Source organism: Mastomys coucha, unplaced genomic scaffold (genome assembly GCF_008632895.1).
Source record: "Mastomys coucha isolate ucsf_1 unplaced genomic scaffold, UCSF_Mcou_1 pScaffold22, whole genome shotgun sequence".
NCBI classification, from domain to species: domain Eukaryota; kingdom Metazoa; phylum Chordata; class Mammalia; order Rodentia; family Muridae; genus Mastomys; species Mastomys coucha.
Genome location: NW_022196905.1, coordinates 99,994,997 through 100,006,067, shown reverse-complemented (window position 1 = coordinate 100,006,067; position 11,071 = coordinate 99,994,997). Strand labels below are relative to the sequence as shown.

Sequence of the window (11,071 nt, the reverse complement as noted above, 5' to 3'; positions counted from 1 at the left end):
TGTGTGTGTATGTGTACATATGTGCCTGTCTGGGTGCACCTGATTTTCTGGAGCTGGACTTACAGAGGGTTGTGAGCCATCTGTGTTAGCATTCTGTCTAAGCTCCTCCCCACAGTTACCTGGCAGCAGCCAGGTCAGCTTAACCCACTATAAAAGGGACTGCTTGCCCCCTCCTCTCTGCCCTCTTGTCCCCACTCTTCCCATTTCCTTATCCCCTCTCTCCACGTGGCGGTCATGGCTGACCTCTACTTCTCTACTCTCTCCCTTTCTCTGCCTTTCTCTGCCTCTACTACCCTCTTAACTCCCCTCCCCATGCCCCGAATAGACTCTATTCTATACTCTCTCTCCTGTGGCTGCCCCCCTCAGGGGGAAAGGATGCCCCCATATCTCTCCACATCCCCCGAGAACATATCTTACACTTATTTATCTTTTTATAAACACATCAGCCTGACCCCAGCACCTACTACGTTCGTGGTTGGCAGGAACAGCTCTGCTGTTTGTTACCTGTTGGGTCTCAGTGTGGCTCTGGTGGGCTCCATACAATCCTGCCTCCTGTGTTTGCCAGGCTTAATTAGCTCTAGAGGACGCTATCAAAGGCTGTCTGGCAGTGGTTTGTTAATGATAGGGAACAGATTCAAAAGCACTAATTAATTGTTAGATTATTTGCAAAGCATATGCTGGAAAACCCAAAGCCTGCAGAGAGGGTTGGCAGAGAGGCCAGCAGAGATTAGCCCAGACCTTCAGGCGCAATTGCCTCTTGGAGTTGGGCCAAGAGGGGCGTAGCTATTCTTTGTGGAGAAGTACACTTGGCCTTATTCTTCCCTGAATTGCCAGTTTGCTGTTCAGGCTCCAGGGTGAAAGAGCTTCTGTGGCCCCTGGCAGAAGCAGACTGCCCCAAGGACAGTCTTAGGGAGTTGTGTGTGCTTTCTGTTTAGTGAAGTCACTTAACATTCATTAACTAAATAAACACTTCCGGAGGGCCTCTCAGAGTGAGTAGGGAGCTGCAGTTTGATCTTGAAGCAGTTCAGGTTCAGTGTTAAATGTCCAAAGGCATTGGGGTTAGGCTTTTAGGGGTTTAGAACACTTACTGAGTGTGCCTAAGGCTCTGTCCTTACTCTGCTGTCTTACCAAAAATACCTGCCCCAAGAGAACAAACACCATGTCAGTTAGCACCTTCCTCCCCATCTAAGGGAGTCAGCAAAAATTAAAAAAATTAAATGCCCAGTGTAAAGGAAAATGATGTTTAAAACTTTGAAAAAATTAAAAACCCCTAAATTTGAAATTCCGTATCTCAGTGGAAGCTCAGTGGAGACTATACAAGGGAAAGGGGAAAACAGGCTGGTGCTTTTTTTCTCTTGGTGTATCTTACAGAATCATAGTCCCTAGACTCAGCTCCACCAGTTGTCCTTGTGTCTGCCCCTTAAATATGAGCAGGATCTGAGCCTTTGCCAGTGATTGCAACTTCTGTGGATTCCCAGGTCAGTGCTATAGAAGAAAGCAGTAAGAATTTGGTGATTATCTAAGAGCCAAGCAAGTGCATGCAAATGAGAAAGCTGCTGTAGCCCTGTTTCAAAACAGGTTCAGAAATATTCTAAGACCCAGGCCTGGCCCTAACTCCTACTGACAGGCTGTAATGTCTGTCTCCTACCCCAAACTCCCACCCCCAACCCCCACCCCCAACCAGCTCTTCTAGGCTTGGGCACCTAAGTCAGTAAGTAGCTACAAACTCCAGATCAAATCGCACCTTGTTAACAATGATTCAAAAGAAAAGAATTCTAATGAGAAATTTCAGAGATCCATGCTGAGCCATTCCATGATACTGTCAAAGCTTCCTGAACTTGAGAAAGGTGCAAGATGTGTTACTTCTGTTTATTATGCAGCTGAGAATCCACAGGAGAGTTTCATGAGCGCCTCCATGGGTGCTGGTGAAGGGATGCTCCTCAGCTCACCCTGAAAACAAAAGGATACACCCCAGCTGGCAGGCCCAGGTGCTGGACTTTTAGCCCTTTTTGAAGGCATTTCCCACATAGCTTTATGGAGTCTGATGAGACAGAAGCTCTCAGAGCTGTCAGGATCATGAGGACCTTCAGCTTAGGAGCAATCTTTGGGTTGATGAATGGCTAACTTTGCTGTGGGTGTGTGTTGTGTTGTGTGTGGGTTGCCAGTTCTATGTCTCCGCCTGTTTTTAGGGTTGGTTGTTTCAGCTTCTTTAAGTTTTTTATTTTGGGAAAGTGATGTCAGCAGGTAGCTTATCTCAGGGAAGCTGTGACAGGAAGCTGTGACTAACACTTGAGTTTTATTTTATTATTTTTAAAGACTTTAACTTAGCTATCTTAGAAAATATCCATGGTTACTTACATTTAAGTACCTATGAGTGTGTGTGTGTGTGTGGGTCCCAGGTTGAGAGAGAGATACACACGGCAAAAATGGCGGAGCATTCACAGCCTGTTGTGTTTGTTCTGCTGTTCATGAATATGGTATACCCTTCCATTTTACTAGGTTTTTTAAAAAAAAATCCTGCTGTACATTTGTTGTTTTGGTTGGTACTTTTCTTCTTCTTTTCTTTTGTGTGCATGTGTGTGTGCTAGGCCTTTCCCTAGCACTTCACGAATACTAAATGTGTGTCCTACCACTGAGTGAGTGAGGCTCCAAGGCCCTCAGTAGTTCAGACTTGAAGGTGTCAGTGTGTTCATGTTGAACAGTATTCCTTAGACATGTTTCTTAGATTTAGGTCCAGGGTCCTAATTTAGGGCTATAATTCCGCCCTCTGTCAAGCATTCTTCATTAGAAATGATGGCCATTAACACTCCCTATGGCTGGAAGGAGCATGAGTTCAAGATCTGGTAACTAAGAAAGGTCACTGGTCTGGATGGCTTTGCTCTAAGTTATAGGAACTACAGAGTCTGTGTCCTGTAAGGAATACAGTGTTTAGCTGAGGCCCAGGACTAAGCCTGCTGATGGTCATCACTATAGTTAAAATGAGACTCCTTGGGACTTTGGACTAAAAGATATTGTTAGGAGCAGTCTCAGGATCCAAATACTGAACGCCACACCCATTTGTCAGATCCTCAGATTTTCATGAAATTTTGCTCACTCCAGAGAAGCTTTTGGAATTCGTGACCAAGAGATTTTGTAGAGATTTGCTTTCTGAGTGTAGGTGCTTGAAGACCTCATCATGCCGAACCACAGCCCTGTTAGACTATTATCACACATTTATTAAAGGAGGTATTTGTGGTTTGAATGTAAGATGGTGCCCACCTTGATACTGTTAGAAGGGGGAGGTGCTGCTGGAGGGTGCTGGAGGGTACTGGTGCCACAGGGGAATCAGGGCAGTGTGGTAGCACCATATATTTGCATTGAACAATCTCCACTTTCATTTGTATTGTTCATGAAGCCCAGAAAACTCTAGATTCGTGTTAGTAGGCATCTTTATGTAGAGTGGAGTTGGGAGCTGAACTGGTCTGTCTTCCACAGACCACCATTTTCCTGAAAGAACACTGTACAAAAACAGTGGTCATCTAGGCGTTGCTTGCAGTTTTGACTAAGACAGGGTGAGTCTTTTACTCAAAGGAAATCTGCTGGCAATTATTTGTTGCCAATGATAAAAGCATATCCAACCAAAGTTCAGTATTTGGAGAACTTGCATCTGTCACCATGGCTATGAGCGTGTCATGGTAGTTAGCTACTTTTCTGACAGGAATATTGGAGGCGCTAAGAGCACGTGATATGAAAGATACAGCACAACAGGATGACTTATTTGGTGATTCCGTAAAGCTCAGCGAGGCATTGCCTTCCAAATGATTGGTACATAATACATGAATCAAAACACCCTTCAGAGTGTAGGACAGACCTGATTCTTAAAGCCTTTATATTTTTAGATAATTTTAGATCTAACAAAAAAATTACATAAGTGCCAGGCAGTGGTGGCACACACCTTTAATCCCAGCACTTGGGAGGCAAAGGCAGGCAGATCTCTATGAGTTTGAGGCTAGTCTGGTCTACAAAGTGAGTTTCAAGACAGCCAGGGTTACACAGAGAAGTGCTGTCTTGACACCCTCCCCCCCCCCAAATTACATAAGCAACACCAAAATACTTTCGTTCTCTTTGCCTTAGGATAATATAACATACAGCCATAGTCAAAGCTATATAAAAAAAAAATCAGCCGGGCAGTGGTGGCACACGCCTTTAATCCCAGCACTTGGGAGGCAGAGGCAGGTGAATTTCTGAGTTCGAGGCCAGCCTGGTCTCCAGAGTGAGTTCCAGGACAACCAGGGCTACACAGAGAAACCCTGTCTCAAAAAAAAAAAAAAAAAAAAAAAAAAATCTTGGTATAGTATTATTAACATTTAAAAAGTATTCTGTTTATTTGGACTTTGTTTGCATTTATTTGTTGATTTGTTTCTCCAAATATTCTTTTTTTGTTCCATCCTAGCCTTTCAAGTGGCCTTTGGTTTTCTATTTCCTTAGATTCCTCTTGTCTGTCATTGGCTTTGGTCCTTAGTGATTCTGACCCTTTGGAAATGTGCTGGCGAGTGCTTTAGTTAAATGGGTTTGTCTGTTGATTTCTCAGAGCCACATTGAAGCAATGCTTTACCGAGAAAGACACCATGGAACTGCAGTGCCCTTCTCCAGGCTCCAGATGAGGATTGCGTTTTGTTGGTGGGACTTACTCCTGGTAACGCTAACCTTGGTCACTCAGCTCGAGTTGTGTTATACCAGGATTCTCTCCTTATTCATAAAGTTAAGGGTTTTCTGTTTGTTTTTGTTTTTACTTTAAAGATGACTCAGGATTTTGGAAGAGTGTAATAGATTTTAATGCAGCAGAGTGGGAAAAGCTCACTATGTGACTCAGGCAGGGTTTTGGAAGCCTTAGAAATGACTGCTTGTTGATCTGAGATGTGATATGGAAGAGGGCACAGGTTGCAAGGACATGGAAAGACTTAGGACCTGCAGCTTCCAATAGCTTAGACTGCTAACCCTCCGCTCCTGCGGGATTCACAGCCAAAGCTTTAGCCAAGCAGAGTGGAAGTATGTAAAGCACATTGCATATATACCAAAGATGTATAGAGGGTCCTCCTGACCATTATTACCCAAATAATTGAATAGACAAACTATTTGCACTGTATTCACATTGTGTCAGGCATTGTAGTAGTCTAGAGGTGATGTAACGTACCTGGAGGGTATGTGGACGGGCTGTGCCTTCTTACATAAGGGATTTGAGCATGCCAGGTAGGAGTGGGCGTGAGGTGGGGTGGGGTGAGGGGCTCCTGGAAACAATCTACGGAGGAAAGCTAGGGACTCATGTGTCTGTGTGAGGCTGCATTTCTCCATGTCTTTCAAGCAGAATAATGCATGATAACAAATTGAGTGCAGAAGCAGTTCTGAAACCCAGCTGTTTCTCATTAAGCTGGACATTAAAGAGATTTGCAAAGATGTAGAACAGTGTAACTCTACCCACCCAGTCAAGAGCTGCTTTAGAAGTTGTTTTTCACGCACAATGCTGTTTGTGTTGCAATGCGCTGTATCTGAGGTTGGCTCTGAACAACTTAGTGCATACTTAATAGTTCCCAAGTTTAGTTTCTACTGTTATGAACATTTATGTATGTTATGCATTTATATGTATGTATATACATAAGTGTGTGCATATATGTGTATATATGTATATATATGTGTATATATGTATATGTGTATGTGTATATATGTATATGTGTTTGTACACATATAAATGCATAGCATATATAAATGTTGTTCAAGGTTAGAGGTAAAAAGGCTATGCTACACTAAGATCTATGAGACAGGGATTCAAGGGGTTGTTCTGAGCTTGGGACCTGTAATTGATTTCTTTAGCAACTTCCCTTAAAAAGTAGAAAATTTAATGTTGATAGGATTTTTTTTTCCTACAATGAACAAGGGACTTTGAATTATTGCTGAATGCTCCAGCAGTTTATAGATATCACAATTTTAAAAGTATCTAGTTTCGTAGAATTTTTCTGCTATAATGTTGTATATAAGCTTATTATATGTGAACAGTCACTTTTTCCACAAATCACTTTGTTAGTAACTTTTTGAGGTCAATCCTAACCATGTTCTCTAGGCTGTGGTCCTTTTACTTAAGCAGAGGTTAGCTGGTTGTGTGTGAGTCTTGTACTGAAGCAGGTGGTATAGATATTCATAGCTGCTCATAATCCTTACCAAGGTAGTTATTTTGCTCCTTTAAAAAAAGCAGACCACTAAGATGATAGGCTAGGTGGCATTAATATTTGTAAATAGAGAATTTTGAAAAATGAGACCAACTGTGCTACAGAATCCATACTTAAAAAACAAATTAATTATCTCAAACTTTAGAACTAAGTGTATTTTACTTTATTTTGTTCTGTATTGTTCTTTGACAGTTTCATGCGATGTACTAAGTTTGGGCACTCGAATCCCATTCCCCTCTCATTCCACTCCCTCTGTAGCCTTCCTCTCAAGGCTCTCTCTTCATTTGAACTCTCTGTCTGTTCCTCATGTTAGACTAAGAATACCAAACCTTGGAGTTAACTTTTGGGGTGTGTGGACTCATGCTGGGGATCACAGTTAGGGTCTCACACATTCTAGGCAAGGGCTCTATCACTGGGTGACGTCCTCAACCACATTGCCTTAGGAAGAGAGAAGGCAGTAGTATAGTATCTTACTAAGTGTCAGTCTAAATGAGCTTTTAAGCAAAATTCTGTATTCCCCGTGGTAGATTTTGTAATGGAAACCCCTACTGTTGAAGGACAGCACCACATGAGTGTTCATATTCACGGTCATATTCAGTCATATTTAACAGAAACAAATATGCAGACATCATGTTTGTCATACTGTCATAAGAAAATACTGTCACAGATTTTGAATGCAATTCTTTCCATATTTATTTTTATGTGTATGAGTGGCTTTTATTGATGTGTATCTGTGCACGATGCACACTGTGTTCGTACATGGTGCCTGAGGAGGCCAGAAGAGGGCATCAGATCCCCAGAGATTGGAATTACAGATGGTTTTGAGCAGCCACAAGGGTGCTGGGAATTGAACCTGGGTCCTTTGGAAGAGCAGCCAGTGCCCTTAACTGCTGAGCCATCTCTCCAGTCTTCACACCAGATTCTAACCCTAACCCTAACCCTAACCCTAATCCTAACCCTAACCCTAATCCTAACCCTAACCCTAACCTTAACCCCAATCCTAACCCTTAACTGCTGAGCCATCTCTCCAGTCTTCACACCAGATTCTTTGATGTCTAAGCTAGTACTTGGACCTCTGATCTTGAAGCTAAACTAACTTTCTGAGCAGTGGTACAATAAAATATGTTATTAGTTCAATACATACTGCATATAGACTAGAAATGTGGGGTGCTTTTGTATTAAAAGAACTCCATTCAACAGACCACAAGTTTTATTTTATATTTTAGAATATTTATGTAACCCAGGCTAAAGGGAAGATCCTCCTTGCCCTGAGCAAGAGAGGTTAACTAATGCTTTGGGGAATTTGACTTAGAGTCACATGTCTGGGTACACACATAGCTCTGCCATGAAATGGCCTTGTGACCTTATTCAGTGTTCTTACCAATAAATAAAATGGAGGTGGTAGCAGCATCTGTCTCATTGAATTGTTTTGAAGATTTAATAACATGGTGCTTTTATGTATAAATCCCTACCTGCCACTTACTATATTCTGCTAAGCTACCCATCAGGACTGGTGAGGTTTTATCAATCCTCATATATGGCTTATTTTCTCATGACATCAGAAGGTTTTCTGATGGGTGTGGGCACACACAAGGGTCTTTTCTCACACTGTCCATTTTTGTTGTTTCCTTGAGATGGGGGTCTCTCACTGGGGCCAGAGCTCTCTGGTTAGGCTGGGCTGGCTGGTCCGTCAGTTCAAGGGAAAATTCTTGACTCTGCTTCTCTGTTCCCCAAAGAACTGGAATTGCATATGTGTACCACCATGCCAAACCCTTTTGTAGGCACCAGAAAGCAAACTTAGGTTCAGTGCATAGCACAGATCTTACCCACTGATGCATCTCCTCAGCCCTGATATTGGAACTCATTAGCAGAATTATCATCAAGTAAGTCAGACCTGGAAATAGTTATATTCGTAAGACATAGAATTCTAGTAATATGTTAACATTTATCTTGTCCAGCTCAGCCTAAAATTATACAAATTATCTTTCTAACACCCTTTGCTTAAGTTTTAAAAAAATCTTCTGGCTCACAAAATTCTTTCTTGTGTTGTCCTACAAACACAAGCAAACCTGCCCAGAGCTGCAATGGGACATAGTTAATGAAAATCCATGTCAATGATGATGGTGAGCTAGTGAGCTCTTGACAGTTAGACACTATCTTAAAAGTGACAGCGTTTTTTGTGTTAATTTAGCAAAAAAAGATTTTTGCTTTCTAGTGATAGAATAACTAAGTCTCACATTTGCAGCTTGAGTTGTCCTGAGCTAGTTGGAAATATAATGGCAGAAGGACTTTTGTCTTGAGCCTGGAAGGTTGTAAGCTAGAGGGCATGGTTAGTGCTCTGGCCTCTAGACATCTCTCTCTCCAAAAATTCCCCCGAATGGCTGTCCTTTCCCAGATTCAGGGGTGAACTTTCAGTATGATGGTCACAAATTTGGGAGGAAGGGTTTATTTGGGCTTGTACCTTCAGAGCACTCAGCTCTTGGTTGCTTGGTAATTTGTAGAGGAAGAAGTCCTTCACTTCATGAAAGATAGAAAGCAATGAGCCAGGCCAAAAGAGGCCAAGGCCAATATATCCCCAAAGACTCATCCAAGGACAAACTCTAACTTCTAGTCTCCTTCCCCAAGTTTCTAGAAGCTGCCTAAATAGTACCACTATGCAATGACCAAATACTTGACAAATGAGTCTAAGGGGGACCTTTATATTCAAATTCTAATCCTGGGATGCTTTGGCTTTTTAACTCCACTTTGTATGTTTGGTCTTTGTCTCTGTGTCCTCCTGATGGAGATGAAGCTGCTTTCTATTAACAGGTTGATGGAGGTCCTTTGCAACAGGCAAGAGCGGTTGGCCTGGAGCTCGCCATGTAGATCAGATTGGTCCCCTCTGTGTCTCAGGTGCTTGGATTATAGGAGTACACCACCACACCCAGCTTGAACCTGCTTGTCTTATGCAGCTACCAGAACTTGGCCTACATCAGTAATGATGAACATTACTGAATGTTCATCTGAACATAACAACTGAAATGATGGCATTACAGATCAACTATAGATCTCCAGGGTGAACCCCGCTCATCACTTAGCACAAGAAAATACACACTATCCTCTCTTGTGTGTTACAGCCAATCAGTTCTTCAGGCTGCAACTGGAAGGGAACCCCTTGGAGGGGAAAGTAAAAGATCTCAGGAGGCATATCTGTAATTATGTGCAGCTTTTAGGGAAAGACCATTCTTTTTAAATTTTTCTTCTCTATATGAAGCTTTCCTAGAGAGAGCAGGTTCTAATCTTATCAGAGACAGGAGTATGCTGTGCTATCAGTTAGTAATTCCATAGGGCAAGTTGGCTCATAGCTTCCCACTATAGCCCTGGCCAAGGGCTACGTGAGCCCAGCTTGACTTTCTCTGCAAATGAAACAATAAACAGCACCATCAAAGCAGAACAATGTAGAAGAAAATCATAGTGAAATTTCTATCATTTTTATGTCCTTATAGTTTCACTTACCAGGGCTTTAAACATTTTCTTATGTAATTTGCAAAGACCACTTGATTGTAGAAAACATGTGAAGTTATGAAGTGACAGGTGTCGAGACCCTGAGCAGGTAACTAGGGAACCGTGGGTTCCTTTCCCTTAGGTGTCTGTGTCTGCCTACCACGCCAGCAGCTACACATTCCATAGGATGAGGACATATGTTTGGGTCAGGGATCACTGGCACAGTCCAGGGACTAACTGAGTTGTTTTCTCTGAGAGAAATGCCCTTTGGTTTTAGAACCTTGGAGGCAGCTTACCTTATTTGCCAAGTTTCACACTTGCCTGCAGCCTGCCTTGGCTTCAGAGTTTGACTCAATAGCCTGATGGCTTTGAGTCAGTTAGAATCATTCAGTTTCCACTTTCTTTAACTCAATTATGTATTTCAGGGTGGTTGTGAGGAATAATCATATAATCCCATGTGAAGGGCTTAGAAGAAGCTCTGGCACAGTAATGCCACAGGAGACAGGACTGCCATTGTCATTTTGGGTGTTTTGAGAGCAGGGTAGTGGAAAAGAGGTAAATGGATATTAGAAAGTTTAGTGTCCTTATGTAGACTCAAAGGACTGTAAACTGTATGCTTGGTTCATCAAATGAGACCTCTGTGTTTGTAAAATTTGCAAAGTTCTCTGCTACTGAGGGACACTGTGTTTCCATATGTGCTTCCTTATAGAGTGTGATATTGGTGCCCTCGTAGCCACAGACTAGGAAAGAATGCTTTGAGAAGTTTAAATTCACAAGTTAGAAAATAAAATGATGGATCAACCAACCAACCTCCCTCCCTCCCTCCATTCCTCCCTTCATTCCTATCTTTCCTCCCTCCCTCCTTTCCTGTCTTTCCTTCTTTCATCCCTCTCTCCCTCCCTCCCTCCCTCTCTCCCTCCCTCCCTTCCTTCCTCCACTCCTGTCTTTCCTCCCTCCCTCCCTGTCTTTCCTTCTTTCCTCTCTCTCTCCCTCCCCCCATTCCCCCTTCTTTCCTTTCTTGCAGTCCCTCCCTCCCTCTCTCCCTCCCCCCTCTTCCCCTCCCTCCCTCCTTCCCTCCCTCCATTCCTATCTTTCCTCCCTCCCTGCCTTCCTGTCTTTCCTTCTTTCCTCCCTCTCTCCCTCCCCCCATTCCCCCTTCTTTCCTTTCTTGCAGTCCCTCCCTCCCTCGCCTTTCCTTCCCTTACCCTCCTTTTCTCCCTTCCTCTTTCTCGTCCTCCCGTCTTATGTAGCTGATGCTGATCTTTTTTTTTTTTAAGGTCAGATTATTTATTTGTTACTTTTAAAGACTTATTTTTGACTAGACTCAGACTTAGAAGTAGAAGCTGTCAGCGAGAACGGCCTATGTCTCTTGGCAATCTGTTCTTGGC

At 42.8% G+C, this 11,071-nt stretch overlaps 1 protein-coding gene and 1 pseudogene across 2 annotated transcripts in view; one reads left to right on the top strand and one right to left on the bottom strand.

The window, feature by feature from the left end:
• The window catches only part of Tgfbr3 (transforming growth factor beta receptor 3), a 191,538-nt gene that overhangs the window by 39,031 nt on the left and 141,436 nt on the right, over positions 1-11,071 (top strand). The window lies entirely within an intron of this gene.
• The window catches only part of LOC116068054, a 725-nt pseudogene continuing 645 nt past the window's right edge, over positions 10,992-11,071 (bottom strand).